Source organism: Labrus mixtus, unplaced genomic scaffold, assembly GCF_963584025.1.
Source record: "Labrus mixtus unplaced genomic scaffold, fLabMix1.1 SCAFFOLD_91, whole genome shotgun sequence".
NCBI lineage: Eukaryota > Metazoa > Chordata > Actinopteri > Labriformes > Labridae > Labrus > Labrus mixtus.
The window spans coordinates 26,107-39,713 of record NW_026870348.1 but is presented as its reverse complement, the minus strand read 5'-3'; the positions used below and the strand labels follow the sequence as shown (position 1 = coordinate 39,713).

At 43.2% G+C, this 13,607-nt stretch overlaps 1 protein-coding gene and 44 non-coding genes across 45 annotated transcripts in view; all 45 read left to right on the top strand.

The window, feature by feature from the left end:
• LOC132970504 (inositol 1,4,5-trisphosphate receptor type 3-like) overlaps nucleotides 1-13,607 on the top strand; it is a gene marked incomplete at its 3' end in the record, with an annotated part of 76,899 nt that overhangs the window by 37,792 nt on the left and 25,500 nt on the right. The window lies entirely within an intron of this gene.
• Nucleotides 188-260, top strand: trnak-uuu (transfer RNA lysine (anticodon UUU)). The gene has a single exon. It is a non-coding gene; the product is annotated as a tRNA-Lys (tRNA).
• trnak-uuu (transfer RNA lysine (anticodon UUU)) lies at nucleotides 494-566 on the top strand. The gene has a single exon. It is a non-coding gene; the product is annotated as a tRNA-Lys (tRNA).
• On the top strand, nucleotides 800-872 carry trnak-uuu (transfer RNA lysine (anticodon UUU)). Its single transcript has one exon. It is a non-coding gene; the product is annotated as a tRNA-Lys (tRNA).
• Nucleotides 1,106-1,178, top strand: trnak-uuu (transfer RNA lysine (anticodon UUU)). The gene has a single exon. It is a non-coding gene; the product is annotated as a tRNA-Lys (tRNA).
• On the top strand, nucleotides 1,412-1,484 carry trnak-uuu (transfer RNA lysine (anticodon UUU)). The gene has a single exon. It is a non-coding gene; the product is annotated as a tRNA-Lys (tRNA).
• On the top strand, nucleotides 1,718-1,790 carry trnak-cuu (transfer RNA lysine (anticodon CUU)). The gene has a single exon. It is a non-coding gene; the product is annotated as a tRNA-Lys (tRNA).
• trnak-uuu (transfer RNA lysine (anticodon UUU)) lies at nucleotides 2,024-2,096 on the top strand. Its single transcript has one exon. It is a non-coding gene; the product is annotated as a tRNA-Lys (tRNA).
• On the top strand, nucleotides 2,346-2,418 carry trnak-uuu (transfer RNA lysine (anticodon UUU)). Its single transcript has one exon. It is a non-coding gene; the product is annotated as a tRNA-Lys (tRNA).
• trnak-cuu (transfer RNA lysine (anticodon CUU)) lies at nucleotides 2,652-2,724 on the top strand. The gene has a single exon. It is a non-coding gene; the product is annotated as a tRNA-Lys (tRNA).
• trnak-uuu (transfer RNA lysine (anticodon UUU)) lies at nucleotides 2,958-3,030 on the top strand. The gene has a single exon. It is a non-coding gene; the product is annotated as a tRNA-Lys (tRNA).
• On the top strand, nucleotides 3,264-3,336 carry trnak-cuu (transfer RNA lysine (anticodon CUU)). Its single transcript has one exon. It is a non-coding gene; the product is annotated as a tRNA-Lys (tRNA).
• Nucleotides 3,570-3,642, top strand: trnak-uuu (transfer RNA lysine (anticodon UUU)). The gene has a single exon. It is a non-coding gene; the product is annotated as a tRNA-Lys (tRNA).
• trnak-uuu (transfer RNA lysine (anticodon UUU)) lies at nucleotides 3,876-3,948 on the top strand. Its single transcript has one exon. It is a non-coding gene; the product is annotated as a tRNA-Lys (tRNA).
• On the top strand, nucleotides 4,182-4,254 carry trnak-uuu (transfer RNA lysine (anticodon UUU)). The gene has a single exon. It is a non-coding gene; the product is annotated as a tRNA-Lys (tRNA).
• Nucleotides 4,488-4,560, top strand: trnak-uuu (transfer RNA lysine (anticodon UUU)). Its single transcript has one exon. It is a non-coding gene; the product is annotated as a tRNA-Lys (tRNA).
• Nucleotides 4,794-4,866, top strand: trnak-uuu (transfer RNA lysine (anticodon UUU)). Its single transcript has one exon. It is a non-coding gene; the product is annotated as a tRNA-Lys (tRNA).
• trnak-cuu (transfer RNA lysine (anticodon CUU)) lies at nucleotides 5,100-5,172 on the top strand. The gene has a single exon. It is a non-coding gene; the product is annotated as a tRNA-Lys (tRNA).
• On the top strand, nucleotides 5,406-5,478 carry trnak-uuu (transfer RNA lysine (anticodon UUU)). The gene has a single exon. It is a non-coding gene; the product is annotated as a tRNA-Lys (tRNA).
• Nucleotides 5,728-5,800, top strand: trnak-uuu (transfer RNA lysine (anticodon UUU)). Its single transcript has one exon. It is a non-coding gene; the product is annotated as a tRNA-Lys (tRNA).
• Nucleotides 6,034-6,106, top strand: trnak-cuu (transfer RNA lysine (anticodon CUU)). The gene has a single exon. It is a non-coding gene; the product is annotated as a tRNA-Lys (tRNA).
• Nucleotides 6,340-6,412, top strand: trnak-uuu (transfer RNA lysine (anticodon UUU)). Its single transcript has one exon. It is a non-coding gene; the product is annotated as a tRNA-Lys (tRNA).
• On the top strand, nucleotides 6,646-6,718 carry trnak-uuu (transfer RNA lysine (anticodon UUU)). The gene has a single exon. It is a non-coding gene; the product is annotated as a tRNA-Lys (tRNA).
• trnak-uuu (transfer RNA lysine (anticodon UUU)) lies at nucleotides 6,952-7,024 on the top strand. The gene has a single exon. It is a non-coding gene; the product is annotated as a tRNA-Lys (tRNA).
• trnak-uuu (transfer RNA lysine (anticodon UUU)) lies at nucleotides 7,258-7,330 on the top strand. The gene has a single exon. It is a non-coding gene; the product is annotated as a tRNA-Lys (tRNA).
• trnak-cuu (transfer RNA lysine (anticodon CUU)) lies at nucleotides 7,564-7,636 on the top strand. Its single transcript has one exon. It is a non-coding gene; the product is annotated as a tRNA-Lys (tRNA).
• trnak-uuu (transfer RNA lysine (anticodon UUU)) lies at nucleotides 7,886-7,958 on the top strand. The gene has a single exon. It is a non-coding gene; the product is annotated as a tRNA-Lys (tRNA).
• On the top strand, nucleotides 8,192-8,264 carry trnak-uuu (transfer RNA lysine (anticodon UUU)). Its single transcript has one exon. It is a non-coding gene; the product is annotated as a tRNA-Lys (tRNA).
• On the top strand, nucleotides 8,514-8,586 carry trnak-uuu (transfer RNA lysine (anticodon UUU)). The gene has a single exon. It is a non-coding gene; the product is annotated as a tRNA-Lys (tRNA).
• trnak-uuu (transfer RNA lysine (anticodon UUU)) lies at nucleotides 8,820-8,892 on the top strand. Its single transcript has one exon. It is a non-coding gene; the product is annotated as a tRNA-Lys (tRNA).
• Nucleotides 9,126-9,201, top strand: trnak-uuu (transfer RNA lysine (anticodon UUU)). The gene has a single exon. It is a non-coding gene; the product is annotated as a tRNA-Lys (tRNA).
• On the top strand, nucleotides 9,432-9,504 carry trnak-uuu (transfer RNA lysine (anticodon UUU)). The gene has a single exon. It is a non-coding gene; the product is annotated as a tRNA-Lys (tRNA).
• Nucleotides 9,741-9,813, top strand: trnak-uuu (transfer RNA lysine (anticodon UUU)). Its single transcript has one exon. It is a non-coding gene; the product is annotated as a tRNA-Lys (tRNA).
• trnak-uuu (transfer RNA lysine (anticodon UUU)) lies at nucleotides 10,047-10,119 on the top strand. Its single transcript has one exon. It is a non-coding gene; the product is annotated as a tRNA-Lys (tRNA).
• On the top strand, nucleotides 10,353-10,425 carry trnak-uuu (transfer RNA lysine (anticodon UUU)). The gene has a single exon. It is a non-coding gene; the product is annotated as a tRNA-Lys (tRNA).
• trnak-cuu (transfer RNA lysine (anticodon CUU)) lies at nucleotides 10,675-10,747 on the top strand. The gene has a single exon. It is a non-coding gene; the product is annotated as a tRNA-Lys (tRNA).
• trnak-uuu (transfer RNA lysine (anticodon UUU)) lies at nucleotides 10,981-11,053 on the top strand. Its single transcript has one exon. It is a non-coding gene; the product is annotated as a tRNA-Lys (tRNA).
• On the top strand, nucleotides 11,287-11,359 carry trnak-uuu (transfer RNA lysine (anticodon UUU)). The gene has a single exon. It is a non-coding gene; the product is annotated as a tRNA-Lys (tRNA).
• trnak-uuu (transfer RNA lysine (anticodon UUU)) lies at nucleotides 11,593-11,665 on the top strand. Its single transcript has one exon. It is a non-coding gene; the product is annotated as a tRNA-Lys (tRNA).
• On the top strand, nucleotides 11,899-11,971 carry trnak-cuu (transfer RNA lysine (anticodon CUU)). The gene has a single exon. It is a non-coding gene; the product is annotated as a tRNA-Lys (tRNA).
• trnak-uuu (transfer RNA lysine (anticodon UUU)) lies at nucleotides 12,221-12,293 on the top strand. The gene has a single exon. It is a non-coding gene; the product is annotated as a tRNA-Lys (tRNA).
• trnak-uuu (transfer RNA lysine (anticodon UUU)) lies at nucleotides 12,541-12,613 on the top strand. Its single transcript has one exon. It is a non-coding gene; the product is annotated as a tRNA-Lys (tRNA).
• Nucleotides 12,847-12,919, top strand: trnak-uuu (transfer RNA lysine (anticodon UUU)). The gene has a single exon. It is a non-coding gene; the product is annotated as a tRNA-Lys (tRNA).
• trnak-uuu (transfer RNA lysine (anticodon UUU)) lies at nucleotides 13,153-13,225 on the top strand. The gene has a single exon. It is a non-coding gene; the product is annotated as a tRNA-Lys (tRNA).
• Nucleotides 13,459-13,531, top strand: trnak-cuu (transfer RNA lysine (anticodon CUU)). Its single transcript has one exon. It is a non-coding gene; the product is annotated as a tRNA-Lys (tRNA).

Below are 13,607 nucleotides of genomic sequence, written 5' to 3'. Positions count from 1 at the left end.
TTCAGAGACCGATCTTGGAACCCACCTGGAGATTTGACGAGTCTTTCACTTGTAACTACCTGTTTAATGAACACATGTATATCTTGGATTGTTGATGGTACTCTCGACAAAATGCTTTATTATTCACTAAATACATGTGGATTTTGAATCCGGGCGATCGTTATCTCCAGAGGGTGTGCTTCTCAAAGCCTGTGTAGCTCAGTTGGTAGAGCATCAGACTTTTAATCTGAGGGTCCAGGGTTCAAGTCCCTGTTCAGGTGGCAAAGCTGTCATTTAATCAGTCAACAGTGCTCCTTCCCTGTGGCCTTCAGAGACCGATATTTGAACCCACCTGGAGATTTGACAAGTCTTTCACTTGTAACTACCTGATTAATGAAAACATGTATTTCTTGGATTGTTGATGGCACTATCCCTAAGATGCTTTATTATTCACTAATTACATGTGGATTTTAAGTCCGTGCGATCATTATCTCCAGAGGGTGTGCTTCTGAAGGCCTGTGTAGCTCAGTCGGTAGAGCATCAGACTTTTAATCTGAGGGTCCAGGGTTCAAGTCCCTGTTCAGGTGGCAAAGTTGTCATTTAATCAGTCAACAGTGCTCCTTCCCTGTGGATTTCAGAGACCGATCTTTGAACCCACCTGGAGATTTGACGAGTCTTTCACTTGTAACTACCTGTTTAATGAAAACATGTATATCTTGGATTGTTGATGGTACTCTCGACAAAATGCTTTATTATTCACTAAATACATGTGGATTTTGAGTCCGGGCGATCGTTATCCCCAGAGGGTGTACTTCTCGAAGCCTGTGTAGCTCAGTTGGTAGAGCATCAGACTTTTAATCTGAGGGTCCAGGGTTCAAGTCCCTGTTCAGGTGTCAAAACTGTCATTTAATCAGTCAACAGTGCTCCTTCCCTGTGGCCTTCAGAGACTGATCTTTGAACCCACCTGGAGATTTGACAAGTCTTTCACTTGTAACTACCTGTTTAATGAACACATGTATATCTTGGATTGTTGATGGTACTCTCGACAAAATGCTTTATTATTCACTAAATACATGTGGATTTTGAATCCGGGCGATCGTTATCTCCAGAGGGTGTACTTCTCGAAGCCTGTGTAGCTCAGTCGGTAGAGCATCAGACTTTTAATCTGAGGGTCCAGGGTTCAAGTCCCTGTTCAGGTGGCAAAGCTGTCATTCAATCAGTCAACAGTGCTCCTTCCCTGTGGATTTCAGAGAGCGATCTTTGAACCCACCTGGAGATTTGACGAGTCTTTCACTTGTAACTACCTGTTTAATGAACACATGTATATCTTGGATTGTTGATGGTACTCTCGACAAAATGCTTTATTATTCACTAAATACATGTGGATTTTGAATCCGGTCGATCGTTATCTCCAGAGGGTGTGCTTCTCAAAGCCTGTGTAGCTCAGTTGGTAGAGCATCAGACTTTTAATCTGAGGGTCCAGGGTTCAAGTCCCTGTTCAGGTGGCAAAGTTGTCATTTAATCAGTCAACAGTGCTCCTTCCTTGTGGATTTCAGAGACCGATCTTGGAACCCACCTGGAGATTTGACGAGTCTTTCACTTGTAACTACCTGTTTAATGAACACATGTATATCTTGGATTGTTGATGGCACTATCCATAAGATGCTTTATTATTCACTAATTACATGTGGATTTTAAGTCCGTGCGATCATTATCTCCAGAGGGTGTGCTTCTGAAGGCCTGTGTAGCTCAGTCGGTAGAGCATCAGACTCTTAATCTGAGGGTCCAGGGTTCAAGTCCCTGTTCAGGTGTCAAAACTGTCATTTAATCAGTCAACAGTGCTCCTTCCCTGTGGCCTTCAGAGACTGATCTTTGAACCCACCTGGAGATTTGACAAGTCTTTCACTTGTAACTACCTGTTTAATGAACACATGTATATCTTGGATTGTTGATGGTACTCTCGACAAAATGCTTTATTATTCACTAAATACATGTGGATTTTGAATCCGGGCGATCGTTATCTCCAGAGGGTGTGCTTCTCAAAGCCTGTGTAGCTCAGTCGGTAGAGCATCAGACTTTTAATCTGAGGGTCCAGGGTTCAAGTCCCTGTTCAGGTGGCAAAGCTGTCATTTAATCAGTCAACAGTGCTCCTTCCTTGTGGATTTCAGAGACCGATCTTGGAACCCACCCTTAGACTTGTTGAATCGGAGATTTGACAAGTCTTTCACTTGTAACTACCTGCTTACTGAACACATGTATATCTTGGATTGTTGATGGTACTCTCAACAAAATGCTTTATTATTCACTAAATACATGTGGATTTTGAATCCGGGCGATCGTTATCTCCAGAGGGTGTACTTCTCGAAGCCTGTGTAGCTCAGTCGGTAGAGCATCAGATTTTTAATCTGAGGGTCCAGGGTTCAAGTCCCTGTTCAGGTGGCAAAGCTGTCATTTAATCAGTCAGCAGTGCTCCTTCCCTGTGGATTTCAGAGACCGATCTTTGAACCCACCTGGAGATTTGACGAGTCTTTCACTTGTAACTACCTGTTTAATGAACACATGTATATCTTGGATTGTTGATGGTACTCTCAACAAAATGCTTTATTATTCACTAAATACATGTGGATTTTGAATCCGGGCGATCATTATCTCCAGAGAGTGTGCTTCTGGAGGCCTGTGTAGCTCAGTCGGTAGAGCATCAGACTCTTAATCTGAGGGTCCAGGGTTCAAGTCCCTGTTCAGGTGGCAAAGCTGTCATTTAATCAGTCAACAGTGCTCCTTCCCTGTGGCCTTCAGAGACCGATCTTTGAACCCACCTGGAGATTTGACGAGTCTTTCACTTGTAACTACCTGCTTAATGAACACATGTATATCTTGGGTTGTTGATGGTACTCTCGACAAAATGCTTTATTATTCACTAAATACATGTGTTTTTTGAATCCGGGCGATCGTTATCTCCAGAGGGTGTGCTTCTCAAAGCCTGTGTAGCTCAGTCGGTAGAGCATCAGACTTTTAATCTGAGGGTCCAGGGTTCAAGTCCCTGTTCAGGTGGCAAAGCTGTCATTTAATCAGTCAACAGTGCTCCTTCCTTGTGGATTTCAGAGACCGATATTTGAACCCACCTGGAGATTTGACAAGTCTTTCACTTGTAACTACCTGTTTAATGAACACATGTATTTCTTGGATTGTTGATGGCACTATCCCTAAGATGCTTTATTATTCACTAAATACATGTGGATTTTAAGTCCGTGCGATCATTATCTCCAGAGGGTGTGCTTCTGAAGGCCTGTGTAGCTCAGTCGGTAGAGCATCAGACTCTTAATCTGAGGGTCCAGGGTTCAAGTCCCTGTTCAGGTGGCAAAGCTGTCATTTAATCAGTCAACAGTGCTCCTTCCTTGTGGATTTCAGAGACCGATCTTGGAACCCACCTGGAGATTTGACGAGTCTTTCACTTGTAACTACCTGTTTAATGAACACATGTATATCTTGGATTGTTGATGGTACTCTCGACAAAATGCTTTATTATTCACTAAATACATGTGGATTTTGAATCCGGGCGATCGTTATCTCCAGAGGGTGTGCTTCTCAAAGCCTGTGTAGCTCAGTTGGTAGAGCATCAGACTTTTAATCTGAGGGTCCAGGGTTCAAGTCCCTGTTCAGGTGGCAAAGCTGTCATTTAATCAGTCAACAGTGCTCCTTCCCTGTGGCCTTCAGAGACCGATATTTGAACCCACCTGGAGATTTGACAAGTCTTTCACTTGTAACTACCTGATTAATGAAAACATGTATTTCTTGGATTGTTGATGGCACTATCCCTAAGATGCTTTATTATTCACTAATTACATGTGGATTTTAAGTCCGTGCGATCATTATCTCCAGAGGGTGTGCTTCTGAAGGCCTGTGTAGCTCAGTCGGTAGAGCATCAGACTTTTAATCTGAGGGTCCAGGGTTCAAGTCCCTGTTCAGGTGGCAAAGTTGTCATTTAATCAGTCAACAGTGCTCCTTCCCTGTGGATTTCAGAGACCGATCTTTGAACCCACCTGGAGATTTGACGAGTCTTTCACTTGTAACTACCTGTTTAATGAAAACATGTATATCTTGGATTGTTGATGGTACTCTCGACAAAATGCTTTATTATTCACTAAATACATGTGGATTTTGAGTCCGGGCGATCGTTATCCCCAGAGGGTGTACTTCTCGAAGCCTGTGTAGCTCAGTTGGTAGAGCATCAGACTTTTAATCTGAGGGTCCAGGGTTCAAGTCCCTGTTCAGGTGTCAAAACTGTCATTTAATCAGTCAACAGTGCTCCTTCCCTGTGGCCTTCAGAGACCGATACTTGAACCCACCTGGAGATTTGACAAGTCTTTCACTTGTAACTACCTGCTTAATGAACACATGTATATCTTGGATTGTTGATGGTACTCTCGACAAAATGCTTTATTATTCACTAAATACATGTGGATTTTGAATCCGGGCGATCGTTATCTCCAGAGGGTGTACTTCTCGAAGCCTGTGTAGCTCAGTCGGTAGAGCATCAGACTTTTAATCTGAGGGTCCAGGGTTCAAGTCCCTGTTCAGGTGGCAAAGCTGTCATTCAATCAGTCAACAGTGCTCCTTCCCTGTGGATTTCAGAGACCGATCTTTGAACCCACCTGGAGATTTGACGAGTCTTTCACTTGTAACTACCTGTTTAATGAACACATGTATATCTTGGATTGTTGATGGTACTCTCGACAAAATGCTTTATTATTCACTAAATACATGTGGATTTTGAATCCGGTCGATCGTTATCTCCAGAGGGTGTGCTTCTCAAAGCCTGTGTAGCTCAGTTGGTAGAGCATCAGACTTTTAATCTGAGGGTCCAGGGTTCAAGTCCCTGTTCAGGTGGCAAAGTTGTCATTTAATCAGTCAACAGTGCTCCTTCCTTGTGGATTTCAGAGACCGATCTTGGAACCCACCTGGAGATTTGACGAGTCTTTCACTTGTAACTACCTGTTTAATGAACACATGTATATCTTGGATTGTTGATGGCACTATCCATAAGATGCTTTATTATTCACTAATTACATGTGGATTTTAAGTCCGTGCGATCATTATCTCCAGAGGGTGTGCTTCTGAAGGCCTGTGTAGCTCAGTCGGTAGAGCATCAGACTCTTAATCTGAGGGTCCAGGGTTCAAGTCCCTGTTCAGGTGTCAAAACTGTCATTTAATCAGTCAACAGTGCTCCTTCCCTGTGGCCTTCAGAGACTGATCTTTGAACCCACCTGGAGATTTGACAAGTCTTTCACTTGTAACTACCTGTTTAATGAACACATGTATATCTTGGATTGTTGATGGTACTCTCGACAAAATGCTTTATTATTCACTAAATACATGTGGATTTTGAATCCGGGCGATCGTTATCTCCAGAGGGTGTGCTTCTCAAAGCCTGTGTAGCTCAGTCGGTAGAGCATCAGACTTTTAATCTGAGGGTCCAGGGTTCAAGTCCCTGTTCAGGTGGCAAAGCTGTCATTTAATCAGTCAACAGTGCTCCTTCCTTGTGGATTTCAGAGACCGATCTTGGAACCCACCCTTAGACTTGTTGAATCGGAGATTTGACAAGTCTTTCACTTGTAACTACCTGCTTACTGAACACATGTATATCTTGGATTGTTGATGGTACTCTCAACAAAATGCTTTATTATTCACTAAATACATGTGGATTTTGAATCCGGGCGATCGTTATCTCCAGAGGGTGTACTTCTCGAAGCCTGTGTAGCTCAGTCGGTAGAGCATCAGATTTTTAATCTGAGGGTCCAGGGTTCAAGTCCCTGTTCAGGTGGCAAAGCTGTCATTTAATCAGTCAGCAGTGCTCCTTCCCTGTGGATTTCAGAGACCGATCTTTGAACCCACCTGGAGATTTGACGAGTCTTTCACTTGTAACTACCTGTTTAATGAACACATGTATATCTTGGATTGTTGATGGTACTCTCAACAAAATGCTTTATTATTCACTAAATACATGTGGATTTTGAATCCGGGCGATCATTATCTCCAGAGAGTGTGCTTCTGGAGGCCTGTGTAGCTCAGTCGGTAGAGCATCAGACTCTTAATCTGAGGGTCCAGGGTTCAAGTCCCTGTTCAGGTGGCAAAGCTGTCATTTAATCAGTCAACAGTGCTCCTTCCCTGTGGCCTTCAGAGACCGATCTTTGAACCCACCTGGAGATTTGACGAGTCTTTCACTTGTAACTACCTGCTTAATGAACACATGTATATCTTGGGTTGTTGATGGTACTCTCGACAAAATGCTTTATTATTCACTAAATACATGTGTTTTTTGAATCCGGGCGATCGTTATCTCCAGAGGGTGTGCTTCTCAAAGCCTGTGTAGCTCAGTCGGTAGAGCATCAGACTTTTAATCTGAGGGTCCAGGGTTCAAGTCCCTGTTCAGGTGGCAAAGCTGTCATTTAATCAGTCAGCAGTGCTCCTTCCTTGTGGATTTCAGAGACCGATATTTGAACCCACCTGGAGATTTGACAAGTCTTTCACTTGTAACTACCTGTTTAATGAACACATGTATTTCTTGGATTGTTGATGGCACTATCCCTAAGATGCTTTATTATTCACTAAATACATGTGGATTTTAAGTCCGTGCGATCATTATCTCCAGAGGGTGTGCTTCTGAAGGCCTGTGTAGCTCAGTCGGTAGAGCATCAGACTTTTAATCTGAGGGTCCAGGGTTCAAGTCCCTGTTCAGGTGGCAAAGTTGTCATTTAATCAGTCAACAGTGCTCCTTCCCTGTGGATTTCAGAGACCGATCTTTGAACCCACCTGGAGATTTGACGAGTCTTTCACTTGTAACTACCTGTTTAATGAAAACATGTATATCTTGGATTGTTGATGGTACTCTCGACAAAATGCTTTATTATTCACTAAATACATGTGGATTTTGAGTCCGGGCGATCGTTATCCCCAGAGGGTGTACTTCTCGAAGCCTGTGTAGCTCAGTTGGTAGAGCATCAGACTTTTAATCTGAGGGTCCAGGGTTCAAGTCCCTGTTCAGGTGTCAAAACTGTCATTTAATCAGTCAACAGTGCTCCTTCCCTGTGGCCTTCAGAGACTGATCTTTGAACCCACCTGGAGATTTGACAAGTCTTTCACTTGTAACTACCTGTTTAATGAACACATGTATATCTTGGATTGTTGATGGTACTCTCGACAAAATGCTTTATTATTCACTAAATACATGTGGATTTTGAATCCGGTCGATCGTTATCTCCAGAGGGTGTGCTTCTCAAAGCCTGTGTAGCTCAGTTGGTAGAGCATCAGACTTTTAATCTGAGGGTCCAGGGTTCAAGTCCCTGTTCAGGTGGCAAAGTTGTCATTTAATCAGTCAACAGTGCTCCTTCCTTGTGGATTTCAGAGACCGATCTTGGAACCCACCTGGAGATTTGACGAGTCTTTCACTTGTAACTACCTGTTTAATGAACACATGTATATCTTGGATTGTTGATGGCACTATCCATAAGATGCTTTATTATTCACTAATTACATGTGGATTTTAAGTCCGTGCGATCATTATCTCCAGAGGGTGTGCTTCTGAAGGCCTGTGTAGCTCAGTCGGTAGAGCATCAGACTCTTAATCTGAGGGTCCAGGGTTCAAGTCCCTGTTCAGGTGGCAAAGCTGTCATTTAATCAGTCAACAGTGCTCCTTCCTTGTGGATTTCAGAGACCGATCTTGGAACCCACCCTTAGACTTCTTGAATCGGAGATTTGACGAGTCTTTCACTTGTAACTACCTGTTTAATGAAAACATGTATATCTTGGATTGTTGATGGTACTCTCGACAAAATGCTTTATTATTCACTAAATACATGTGGATTTTGAATCCGGGCGATCGTTATCTCCAGAGGGTGTGCTTCTCAAAGCCTGTGAGGCTCAGTTGGTAGAGCATCAGACTTTTAATCTGAGGGTCCAGGGTTCAAGTCCCTGTTCAGGTGTCAAAACTGTCATTTAATCAGTCAACAGTGCTCCTTCCCTGTGGCCTTCAGAGACTGATCTTTGAACCCACCTGGAGATTTGACAAGTCTTTCACTTGTAACTACCTGTTTAATGAACACATGTATATCTTGGATTGTTTATGGTACTCTCGACAAAATGCTTTATTATTCACTAAATACATGTGGATTTTGAATCCGGGCGATCGTTATCTCCAGAGGGTGTGCTTCTCGAAGCCTGTGTAGCTCAGTCGGTAGAGCATCAGACTTTTAATCTGAGGGTCCAGGGTTCAAGTCCCTGTTCAGGTGGCAAAGTTGTCATTTAATCAGTCAACAGTGCTCCTTCCTTGTGGATTTCAGAGACCGATCTTGGAACCCACCCTTAGACTTGTTGAATCGGAGATTTGACGAGTCTTTCACTTGTAACTACCTGTTTAATGAACACATGTATATCTTGGATTGTTGATGGTACTCTCGACAAAATGCTTTATTATTCACTAAATACATGTGGATTTTGAATCCGGGCGATCGTTATCTCCAGAGGGTGTACTTCTCGAAGCCTGTGTAGCTCAGTCGGTAGAGCATCAGATTTTTAATCTGAGGGTCCAGGGTTCAAGTCCCTGTTCAGGTGGCAAAGCTGTCATTTAATCAGTCAACAGTGCTCCTTCCTTGTGGATTTCAGAGACCGATCTTGGAACCCACCTGGAGATTTGACGAGTCTTTCACTTGTAACTACCTGTTTAATGAACACATGTATATCTTGGATTGTTGATGGTACTCTCGACAAAATGCTTTATTATTCACTAAATACATGTGGATTTTGAATCCGGGCGATCGTTATCTCCAGAGGGTGTGCTTCTCAAAGCCTGTGTAGCTCAGTCGGTAGAGCATCAGACTTTTAATCTGAGGGTCCAGGGTTCAAGTCCCAGTTCGGGTGGCAAAGTTGTCATTTAATCAGTCAACAGTGCTCCTTCCCTGTGGATTTCAGAGACCGATCTTTGAACCCACCTGGAGATTTGACGAGTCTTTCACTTGTAACTACCTGTTTACTGAACACATGTATATCTTGGATTGTTGATGGCACTATCCATAAGATGCTTTATTATTCACTAATTACATGTGGATTTTAAGTCCGTGCGATCATTATCTCCAGAGGGTGTGCTTCTGAAGGACTGTGTAGCTCAGTGGGTAGAGCATCAGACTTTTAATCTTAGGGTCCAGGGTTCAAGTCCCTGTTCAGGTGGCAAAGCTGTCATTTAATCAGTCAGCAGTGCTCCTTCCCTGTGGATTTCAGAGACCGATCTTTGAACCCACCTGGAGATTTGACGAGTCTTTCACTTGTAACTACCTGTTTAATGAACACATGTATATCTTGGATTGTTGATGGTACTCTCGTTAAAATGCTTTATTATTCACTAAATACATGTGGATTTTGAATCCGGGCGATCATTATCTCCAGAGGGTGTACTTCTCGAAGCCTGTGTAGCTCAGTCAGTAGAGCATCAGACTTTTAATCTGAGGGTTCAGGGTTCAAGTCCCTGTTCAGGTGTCAAAACTGTCATTTAATCAGTCAACAGTGCTCCTTCCCTGTGGCCTTCAGAGACCGATCTTTGAACCCACCTGGAGATTTGACGAGTCTTTCACTTGTAACTTCTACCAATTTAATGAACACATGTATTTCTTGGATTCTTGATGGCACTATCCCTAAGATGCTTTATTATTCACTAATTACATGTGGATTTTGAGTCCGGGCGATCGTTATCTCCAGAGGGTGTACTTCTCAAAGCCTGTGTAGCTCAGTCGGTAGAGCATCAGACTTTTAATCTGAGGGTCCAGGGTTCAAGTCCCTGTTCAGGTGGCAAAGCTGTCATTTAATCAGTCAGCAGTGCTCCTTCCTTGTGGCCTTCAGAGACCGATACTTGAACCCACCTGGAGATTTGATGAGTCTTTCGCTTGTAACTACCAATTTACTGAACACATGTATTTCTTGGATTGTTGATGGCACTATCCATAAGATGCTTTATTATTCACTAAATACATGTGGATTTTGAGTCCGGGCGATCGTTATCTCCAGAGGGTGTGCTTCTCAAAGCCTGTGTAGCTCAGTCGGTAGAGCATCAGACTTTTAATCTGAGGGTCCAGGGTTCAAGTCCCTGTTCAGGTGTCAAAACTGTCATTTAATTAGTCAGCAGTGCTCCTTCCCTGTGGCCTTCAGAGACCGATCTTTGAACCCACCTGGAGATTTGACGAGTCTTTTACTTGTAACTACCTGATTAATGAACACATGTATATCTTGGATTGTTGATGGCACTATCCCTAAGATGCTTTATTATTCACTAATTACATGTGGATTTTGAGTCCGGGCGATCGTTATCTCCAGAGGGTGTGCTTCTCAAAGCCTGTGTAGCTCAGTCGGTAGAGCATCAGACTTTTAATCTGAGGGTCCAGGGTTCAAGTCCCTGTTCAGGTGGCAAAGCTGTCACTTAATCAGTCAGCAGTGCTCCTTCCCTGTGGCCTTTAGAGACCGATCTTTTAACCCACCTGGAGATTTGTTCAATTGGAGATTGGAACAGTCTTTCACTTGTAACTACCAATTTAATGAACACATGTATTTCTTGGATTGTTGATGGCACTATCCCTAAGATGCTTTATTATTCACTAATTACATGTGGATTTTGAATCCGGACGATCCTTATCTCCAGAGGGTGTGCTTCTCAAAGCCTGTGTAGCTCAGTCGGTAGAGCATCAGACTCTTAATCTGAGGGTCCAGGGTTCAAGTCCCTGTTCAGGTGGCAAAGTTGTCATTTAATCAGTCAACAGTGCTCCTTCCCTGTGGATTTCAGAGACTGATCTTTGAACCCACCTGGAGATTTGACGAGTCTTTCACTTGTAACTACCTGTTTAATGAACACATGTATATCTTGGATTGTTGATGGCACTATCCATAAGATGCTTTATTATTCACTAGATACATGTGGATTTTGAATCCGGGCGATCGTTATCTCCAGAGGGTGTGCTTCTCAAAGCCTGTGTAGCTCAGTCGGTAGAGCATCACACTTTTAATCTGAGGGTCCAGGGTTCAAGTCCCTGTTCAGGTGGCAAAGCTGTCATTTAATCAGTCAGCAGTGCTCCTTCCCTGTGGCCTTCAGAGACCGATCTTTGAACCCACCTGGAGATTTGACGAGTCTTTCACTTGTAACTACCTGTTTAATGAACACATGTATTTCTTGGATTGTTGATGGCACTCTCAACAAAATACTTTATTATTCACTAAATACATGTGGATTTTAAGTCCGGGCGATCGTTATCTCCAGAGGGTGTGCTTCTCAAAGCCTGTGTAGCTCAGTCGGTAGAGCATCAGACTTTTAATCTGAGGGTCCAGGGTTCAAGTCCCTGTTCAGGTGGCAAAGTTGTCATTTAATCAGTGAACAGTGCTCCTTCCCTGTGGATTTCAGAGAGCGATCTTTGAACCCACCTGGAGATTTGACGAGTCTTTCACTTGTAACTACCTGTTTAATGAACACATGTATTTCTTGGATTGTTGATGGCACTATCCCTAAGATGCTTTATTATTCACTAATTACATGTGGATTTTGAATCCGGACGATCCTTATCTCCAGAGGGTGTGCTTCTCAAAGCCTGTGTAGCTCAGTCGGTAGAGCATCAGACTTTTAATCTGAGGGTCCAGGGTTCAAGTCCCTGTTCAGGTGGCAAAGTTGTCATTTAATCAGTGAACAGTGCTCCTTCCCTGTGGATTTCAGAGACTGATCTTTGAACCCACCATGAGATTTGACGAGTCTTTCACTTGTAACTACCTGTTTAATGAACACATGTATATCTTGGATTGTTGATGGCACTATCCATAAGATGCTTTATTATTCACTAATTACATGTGGATTTTGAATCCGGGCGATCATTATCTCCAGAGGGTGTGCTTCTCAAAGCCTGTGTAGCTCAGTCGGTAGAGCATCAGACTCTTAATCTGAGGGTCCAGGGTTCAAGTCCCTGTTCAGGTGGCAAAGCTGTCATTTAATCAGTCAACAGTGCTCCTTCCTTGTGGATTTCAGAGACCGATCTTGGAACCCACCCTGAGACTTGTTGAATCGGAGATTGGAACAGTCTTTCACTTGTAACTACCAATTTACTGAACACATGTATATCTTGGATTGTTGATGGTACTCTCAACAAAATGCTTTATTATTCACTAGATACATGTGGATTTTGAATCCGGGCGATCGTTATCTCCAGAGGGTGTGCTTCTTAAAGCCTGTGTAGCTCAGTCGGTAGAGCATCAGACTTTTAATCTGAGGGTCCAGGGTTCAAGTCCCTGTTCAGGTGGCAAAGCTGTCATTTAATCAGTCAACAGTGCTCCTTCCTTGTGGATTTCAGAGACCGATCTTGGAACCCACCTGGAGATTTGTTCAATTGGAGATTGGAAGTCTTTCACTTGTAACTACCAATTTACTGAACACATGTATATCTTGGATTGTTGATGGTACTCTCGACAAAATGCTTTATTATTCACTAGATACATGTGGATTTTGAATCCGGGCGATCGTTATCTCCAGAGGGTGTGCTTCTCAAAGCCTGTGTAGCTCAGTCGGTAGAGCATCACACTTTTAATCTGAGGGTCCAGGGTTCAAGTCCCTGTTCAGGTGGCAAAGCTGTCACTTAATCAGTCAGCAGTGCTCCTTCCCTGTGGCCTTCAGAGACCGATCTTTGAACCCACCTGGAGATTTGACGAGTCTTTCACTTGTAACTACCAATTTAATGAACACATGTATTTCTTGGATTGTTGATGGCACTATCCCTAAGATGCTTTATTATTCACTAATTACATGTGGATTTTGAGTCCGGGCGATCGTTATCTCCAGAGGGTGTGCTTCTCAAAGCCTGTGTAGCTCAGTCGGTAGAGCATCAGACTTTTAATCTGAGGGTCCAGGGTTCAAGTCCCTGTTCAGGTGGCAAAGCTGTCATTTAATCAGTGAACAGTGCTCCTTCCCTGTGGATTTCAGAGACCGATCTTTGAACCCACCTGGAGATTTGACGAGTCTTTCACTTGTAACTACCTGTTTAATGAACACATGTATATCTTGGATTGTTGATGGTACTCTCGACAAAATGCTTTATTATTCACTAATTACATGTGGATTTTGAATCCGGGCGATCGTTATCTCCAGAGGGTGTGCTTCTCAAAGCCTGTGTAGCTCAGTTGGTAGAGCATCAGACTTTTAATCTGAGGGTCCAGGGTTCAAGTCCCTGTTCAGGTGGCAAAGTTGTCATTTAATCAGTCAACAGTGCTCCTTCCTTGTGGATTTCAGAGACCGATCTTGGAACCCACCTGGAGATTTGACGAGTCTTTCACTTGTAACTACCTGTTTAATGAACACATGTATATCTTGGATTGTTGATGGCACTATCCATAAGATGCTTTATTATTCACTAATTACATGTGGATTTTAAGTCCGTGCGATCATTATCTCCAGAGGGTGTGCTTCTGAAGGCCTGTGTAGCTCAGTCGGTAGAGCATCAGACTCTTAATCTGAGGGTCCAGGGTTCAAGTCCCTGTTCAGGTGGCAAAGCTGTCATTTAATCAGTCAACAGTGCTCCTTCCTTGTGGATTTCAGAGACCGATCTTGGAACCCACCCTTA